Consider the following 8,189-nt stretch of genomic DNA (forward strand, 5'->3'; position numbering starts at 1 on the left):
GCGCTGCGTTCTATCAATTTCTTTTAATAATTTCGTTCTCTTGAATAATACCTATGGTTGTACTTATGCGTGAGCAATGCATAATTCTTTGCTCCTCACATGTCAGGAAAATTGTCCCGAGGAAGTTGTCGCGCCAGGACCAAAAATCTCCTTTGGAAGAAAACAGCGTTCTATCTGGTGCGGAAAAAAAACCAAACAAGAAGTTATACTGGGGAGCACAGTGACGATGGAGAAGGCCCTCATCTTATGGGCAACGGTCTACTACATCAGAAAGCTCACCTACCGAGCGGCATATTCACAACTACTGGGACTAATTCAACTACAAATACTGAACGACGCTGATTTCCCCAGAGCATGGCGGAAGACCGCACTTCTTGATTTGTTAGAGGTTCTGGAGGAAAGGGAAACATAAGGGTGCTGACAACAGACCGTTTATAATTTGCATTCTGATGTCCACGTTACGTTAATTTCCTTTTTAAAGAGGATATCACCCTAATAGTACCTGCATGGTGTCATATCTCAATTTAGTGCAGGACTATGTCACAGTGTCTGTGTACTTATTACTGTTGTAGTTCATGTTACGCCTAAGTTCGGGCAAGGAGTACAGGGTCACCCGTCTTAACTTAAAAATGTTTTAGCACATATCTTTTAGTTCCTGGGAGGACTGCATATGGCTAATTATTATTACAATCGACCCCCATTTATCCGGACTTCATTTATTCGGATCCCGTGGTATCCGGACAAAAGGCACGGGAACGGATTTTCCTCCATGTATTTTGTTCTCGTTTATCCGGACTCGGACAAGAATTCCAGGGAACGAGAGTCGAAAATTGTTGTAATCCAGCTTCAGTTATCCGGACTACCGTGAGTAAGAGGAGACGCTGATCCCGCTTCGTCACCCTTTTCGCTGTGTTGGGGTTATTCCCGTCACACGTCAGGGACCTACATTCCTCCATAGGGGAGACAACCGTGCACGATGACCCCCCTTTTCTATTTGTGTGCGTTGGGTCACGTTGACCAGTCGAGTCATTTGGAAATATCTCGAGCAACTGTCCGGTTCTAGAGGGGAAAACTGCAACCCGAGGGCCTGCTGCTTACGGCCCGTTGGCCGATGAAGACATTCCCCTAGCTGAGCTGCGATCCCTGATGCAGAGTCTCACTGCGACTGCCGTAGATGATGCTGCGGTTGCTGACTGCGTTGACGTTGATAAGGATGATGACGCGTGTGCAGCTATGACCGATGACTGTAAGCGCATTCTTTTCACTTGCACTGGACTGCACTATCTTGGACTCCACGCAAGACGGGTTTTCGGGAGCTGCACTTTCCAGCTGAAAGGAACTTTATTAGTAATGCCTTTCTTTTCAACAGGAAAGTGCAGCACGCAAATAACCCAGTTCAGATCTGGTGCAGGCGGTGCAAGCGAAAAGAATGCACCTAGTGTGATTGCTGCTGTTGCTTCCGATGATGTGCAGCAAGACGGTGCCGATGATGCCAGTGAGAAACAAGGCTCCGACATTGACACTTTGCGTCCGCACTGACATTCTTCGAGCAGCGCAACAGCGTAGCAAACGTTTACAGGAATAGAGTGCCTACACTACTATGTAACAGCTGTCATTGACGAGATTTCTGTGTTTTAATAAAACCTTGCTCTGTAGGACGTTTCTATTGGGTCGTTTCATTTATCCGGATGCCCCGGTATCCGGACGATTTCGCCGGGAACGGCACCGTCCGGATAAACGGGGGTCGACTGTAGTATTGTTACTATCCGTAGGGCGTTCTGAGAATAAATATTCCAGGATAACATATTTTAGATTTGTCCGTTTTCATTGTATTCAGTTGAGGTTTAGCGTGGAGAATTTACTTAACATGTCAAGGAAAGTGAACAAATGATACGAATAAGGCGGTGCATCAGGTATCACTACTGGCGCCTTTGTGGGAACACAAAGGCGCCTTACATGCTTCATATCGTTTTGCGCCGCGAAGGATTGTCCGATTTGCACAAAGTTGTTTAGAACGAAACTGTTCCCGAATTGTGGTGTTTAAAGGGACTCTGACCAGAAGTTCGACAAATATTTCGTTTGCATCTATTACGAAGGTATAATATGCCTCCAAGCCACACGCGAAATATTTTGGCTGTGCGCGGAGGCAAAGTTTGCCAAACAGGGAGCTGAAGACCGGCTTCGCTTTTCCCCCTCAACTCGCGCAATCGGGACCGAAATCTAGCCTCTTTGCAGTGGACATCCGCCAATTTCCGTGTGCGTGACGAAGTCACGAGGGCCACGTTTCATTGGGCGCCCGGACCGGAAGTTCTGTTGTTAGTGAGTCTGTGAGAGCGCCGGCATCCGTCCGGAAAGCGATCTTCAATATGGACGTCGAAGGCAGAAATGCGGAGACTTCGAGCCCGGAACTTCTTTCTGACCTTTCTGCGATCGAGACATCGAGAAGAAAATTCTGCGTGCTGAACAGCTCGGTAGGCTTTCGAAACGTCGCCGATGCCGCGAATGCGAGACGAAGTTAGAGCTCTACGAACATCAGTTACAGATGAAGCAAACAGCATGAGTCGCCTGTCTTCAGGTAAGCGATGAGCTTTTTAACGCACACTGTGATCGAACATGTAAACGTTCGCAGAAATTTCGTGTTCTGATATCTAATGCGCACTTGCTGTTCATGGTGCCGGTGTGGCTGGTGTGTCATAATGCCGAAGGAGATCGAATGCTTGTGCTGCAAGGAGCTCGAAAACACTGCCGAATGACTGCAGTATGAGTGCATTACAACCCACAAAGATTTCCAACTTCTATTCTTCAATATGACTGTCCTGAAGGTCGCATATTGAACTCCGTGGGCACGCGAACCTATGAGCGACTGTATTCACAAGTAAGTCACATGTGTCCTTGTCGAACGATGTTAAAATTTGGGCGCCCAAAACTGGTTTGGTCCTGCAATAGAGTCGTTAAAAACTCCAGTACAGTGCGCAGCACATAAAAAGGCTATACAGTACACGACTCTGAACTGGAGAAAACCAATATAGGCAATTTTGTAATTGTCAGTGTGCTGTGTCCTGAGTCACGTTTTTATGTATTGCCCTGTGCATAAGGTTTTAGCGTAGGTTTTTAGCGATATTGAGTGTTCTTGATTGTCGATTCAGTGAAAAGTAAACCAATTTTGGGTTCTAAAAGAACACAGCATGTGTAGTAATGTACAAGGTGTGGGCAGGTAAACTGCAGTTACTCTCAGGTACATGTAGAAATGACAATGCACACACACTGTACTGTAACCGGTTACCTATTTGCCTAAACTATATTTTATGTACATCTGTGTAGACGATGCAGATACACTGCGTATCGCCAGTTTGCAAGGTGAGTATGGCACAAGCTTGGAAAAAACAAGATCATGGTCATCCCAGCCTGTGCAGTGAAGAGGGTCTGGCAAGCCTTTCCCACAGAAAATGCCACAGGCTTCAAGTACCCAAGATCCTAACTGGGGGTACCTCTTCGCACAGCTCGTCTATCACATTTAAAATAACTCAGCATCTGTATTTAGGATGATCTATAGCTCTCAGGATGATGCATGGTTCATGAGTTCAACATGTTGTGTTGAAACACAACACTAGTCCTTTTTAATGAGTCTTGCGGAATGATAGATGAGCACTCCTTTCGTGACATTGTGTACCATTGCTACAGTGAACAATTTCTTGAGCAAGACTGGTGAACGAACAAAAAATAGAGTCTTGTCTTCCAAATATGTATGTTCCTTGTAACTTCCGTATTTGTTAAGTGACCCATGTTGATGTCCCTCCTCATGTAATGCCTGCAATGGCCTTTGAGATATATTCATAAATAAACAAATATCAAAACCGGAAAAAGATGTAACACGTATCCTCTCTTTGTGTGAATGATACATAGACATTCTTAGAAGATTTGTACATAGTCACACTTTGCCTCATTTTGCATAAAGCCTAGTTCCACCTCTTATATCATCTCCGCATCTTCAATCTCCAAAGCAGTACAAGGCTAAAGTAATCAGTTACTACATAAAAAGGAGGGGAGGAAAACAAATGCTGGCACATCTAAAATTCGAAGAAACCCTGGTACTTTCACGGGGCTACTCACGGCTCAGTGCTGGATCAGATCCCGATGGAAAACAGCTTTTCTGAGCCTCAGTGATAGATTCCCTTGATTGCACTGAATGTGAGGCACATCTCATTGGCTTGGTGGCAAGTGGGCTTGCGTCTGATAGTAAGATTTGGAAGAAAGGGAGCAAGGAACATCTCTCTACGGTCTTAAGAAGGATATCAACGTTACCTGTCAAGGTACAGCATTTCATGTTGCTTTCAGTAAGTACAACACTCCTCATAGCAGTTACCATTCGTGTTGGGAAAGCATGCTGAAGTTAGCTCAGGCAGTGCATCCAGAACTGTGAATCGGGTTCATAGAGAGCACCTGGTGAGAGGGACAGCAACAGTGTCCAGTAAAGACTCTCCAGGAATTTTGTGCAGGTTTGGGGGTCACACCTTTTAATAGTGTTGATGGAAAGCAGGGTGTGTGAAACACTGACTTCTGGTAGATAAATTCTTGTTATTTATAACCAGGTACCCATGTTCTAGTAATCTAGAAAAAGCCTTGGCTCTCTTGGAGGAAATTGCTAATGAATCTGAGTGTCTTTTGTGGAAACAGGTCGTAACTGCCTTTCTATCCACCCTTCTTAGTTGCCCTAGCAAAAGCAAATATGTAATGCTGTGCACCATATCTGATGCTAGCACACTAATTGCTTTGAGTGTTCTCAGGCTTCTGAAATGGAGCTACCTCGTACATACGCTGTGCCATGTCGGCAAGAACATAAATCAGACTGCCTTTACTTTTTAAATTGGCCCTTCAGTGCTTCATGTGACTGCAAGAATGGCACCCCCAAAACAATAGGCAACAAGAATGATTTCTGCAATGTATTGAGCTTTGTAAAACAACAACTTTATTTGAAAATATATTCCAGAAGCCGGGTGACAACCTCATAATGTAGCGTCCTGTTTGCAGTAACTGCAAACACCGCTCAACACAACGAATAAAAACAGAGCGTAAACGTTTTGTCGCCTATCCGGGTGGCATCATCAGTACAACAGAGGCCAAAGATGAGCACATCAGCCTATCTAAGAGGGAATCTTACACATCCGATAGGGGGCCACGGTATGTATTACAGGCTGAAGCATCACGCCTGATAAAGCAGGATTCTAAGAACTTTCTAGGGTCCCATCGCTAGTCATGAGCAAAGGTTACTGCACCATCAAAATATATGTCCCCTAGGACAGCAGTGGTAGACTGATTCGGTCCTGTTTAGTTAAGCTAAGCATTAGTAGCCCTGGCTCTTTTAGTCTTGTCCCACGTCTTTTGTCTATCTCGCCAATGTAGGTTGTATCAGATTCTATGCACTCAACTTGATATGCACAGTCAAAATGCCTGATGGGCACAGTGCCCTCCAAATAGCGTATGAAATACATTGGATGAAAGGAATGCGGACCACCGATTTGACTCCTTTGATATGTTTTTGATTGTTCTCTGTTGGAGGGATGATGCCACCTGGATAGGCAATGAAACGTTTACTCTCTTTATTCTTAATTGTTGTGTTAAGCCAGTGTTCTGAGTAAAGCATTTTACATTATGAACTTTGTTTGAATGATGATTAGTGGCGAGCTTCATACCCTGGGCCACTACTCTAACAATTGCTTGTGGTAGTGTGGCGAAATGGAATAACGAGCCTTGTAAGTAGTAAAGAGGGGTTGAGAAACACAGACAAGTCCAAACTAAGGCACCCCTGCCCCTGAGCCCTGAGCGTATTTTCCCTGCGCGGCGCGTCCCTGCGCGTATTTTTCCCCGTGCGGCGCCAGTGCGGAGGCTTGTCCTCGCCCTTATAACATGCAGAGACATGCAAAGAAGGGTCATACACAAAAAGTACGAGTGAAAATATATTTATTAATGCCAATTGTAATGCCAATCAGGTTGCGATATATTTATTAAAGCCAATTGTGCTGGGAATTGTGCCAATTGTGATGCCAATCAGGTGAAGGAGAAAAACCCAGCCGAAAAACCTTCACGACCTGTAACAGAAGAAACACAATACACATAATAAAGAATACATACATTTATTGCTCTCTAAATATTTCCATTAGTGTATTAACAATTACATTTTTTAAAAACTCTTTTGTTTCCGCCCCTGAAAGAAAACATAAAATTAACATCGTCACATTTGCTTACCACACGATAACTCACGTTGGACACAGCACTGACCTGAAAAGTAGATATTGTTATTATGCGAAACCACACTTATATTTCAATAATACATACAATGCTGTGGTGGCAGACCCCAGTAATCTGTAAGTGAATCTAAATTAATATCACTTTATACATTTCATTAATACATGCACTATGGCGATGGACCCCAGTAATCTGTAAGTGAACATCATTTATTATGCTATAACTTTTACTTACATTCAGGCGCTGGTCTTAGTACTGGCGTGTATGCTGAAAAGATATTATCAATTAATAACACACACACACACACACACACACACACACGACACAATAATACATACACATCGGCGGCGGCGACTCTGGAGCTGAAACAAGAAGTCAAATTTAAACATCTTTTTCATATTCTTTATAATTCCTTACCATTTGAAAAAAATGACGGACTAGAGCTAAATACTGAAAAAAAGACAACAGCCATGAGAAAAAAGAACTACACTGTAAATCAAAAACTTACTGCTCTGATCCGATACTGGCGTGTATGCTGAAAAGATATTATCAATTAATAACACACACACACACACACACACAACAACAACAACAATATACGCGACACAATAATACATACATATTGGTGGCGGCGACTCTGGAGCTGAAACAAGAAATCAAATTTAACCACCTTTTTCATATTCTTTATAATTCATTACCATTTTCAAAGTATATCGGACTCGATCTGAGTTCTGAAAAAAGACAATATCCATGAGAAAAAAAAGAACTATTGCGGATCAAAAAAACTTACCGTTTTCGTTGGACATTTTTTGGAATATGTGTCAGTCAAGTGAGGAAGAAACTTTTAAACGCGCGCATCCTCATTATCATACAACCTCCTCTCCACTCTTTCCCATTTATTACCGTTCGAGCGAGCCCACCTCCTCATTCTCCCATTCGTTCCCCAGACCAGGAGCTCTCTCTCCCAAAATAATTATGTGGAAGCTCTTTCGTCGCTGTTTCGGAAAGAAATGTGAAGAGGAGGAAGTTGAGTCTATCGAAGACAGGAAATGGCGTCTGAAACAAGAAATCCATGAAGCAAAAGCTGAAGCTATCAGACGCGTTTTGTCTCACGAACGTCTCCTCAGGATCAAACGAGAGTCTGCGAAAAGTCAATTTGATCAAATCGACAGTGGATGGTAATAAATCTAGTTATCAATACACCTTATTATCAGTTTCACTTCTACCTCTGCGACACAATGTCCGACGTAAGACCGTTTTCTTTCATCCATCCTGCACGAATTATTATATGTGGACCTTCCATGTCAGGAAAAACTTACTTAGTTCGTAACATCCTTAGAAATCTATCAGTATTCAGTGTAGTCCCAGAACAAATATTTTATGTTAGTAAATATGACGCTAGCTGGCAAAATGAATTCACTAAAATTACATTTAGTAAAGAATTACCAACGACATGGGATGAGAACATACCAACACTGATTATAGTTGACGATCTCATGACTGAAAAGAATGTTATGCAAGATATGGTTCACCTCTATACAAGAGCGTCCCATCACAAGAATGCATCAATTATTTTTCTTTGCCAATACTTATTCCATAACGATGTAAACTACCGCACTCTATCACACAACAGCACATATATAATATTATTCAATAATTTAAGATCTCGTACGCAACTCGAACTTCTAGGACGACAAATCTTCGGGAAATCACGGTTGCCATACTTTCTGAATGCATTCGAACAAGCAACAGAGAAACCATTTGGTTATCTAGTGATTGACCTACACCCACTTACCCAGTCTGATAAAAGATTGCGAACAGGTATAACCAAGCTCGAGCCACAATTTGTTTTCATACCAAAATGAAAAGTCTACGTCACCATTTAACTTTCCTTAAAGTGCTTGCAACCTGCACTCCAAAAGAGCGGGAAAACATATTGAAGGAGG

The 8,189-nt window shown here is 42.9% G+C and overlaps 1 long non-coding RNA gene across 1 annotated transcript; it reads right to left on the minus strand.

Moving 5' to 3' along the window:
• Positions 1 to 5,993: 5,993 nt before the first annotated feature.
• LOC135368554 (uncharacterized) lies at positions 5,994 to 6,778 on the minus strand. The gene is made up of 7 exons (XR_010414819.1): positions 6,752 to 6,778; positions 6,661 to 6,693; positions 6,582 to 6,605; positions 6,478 to 6,510; positions 6,334 to 6,360; positions 6,259 to 6,276; positions 5,994 to 6,202 (listed from the first exon to the last, which is right to left on the minus strand). It is a non-coding gene; the product is annotated as an uncharacterized LOC135368554 (long non-coding RNA).
• Between the last annotated feature and the right edge of the window lie 1,411 nt (positions 6,779 to 8,189).

The sequence above is a fragment of the Ornithodoros turicata genome, chromosome 1 (assembly GCF_037126465.1).
Source record: "Ornithodoros turicata isolate Travis chromosome 1, ASM3712646v1, whole genome shotgun sequence".
Taxonomy (NCBI): Eukaryota; Metazoa; Arthropoda; class Arachnida; order Ixodida; family Argasidae; genus Ornithodoros; species Ornithodoros turicata.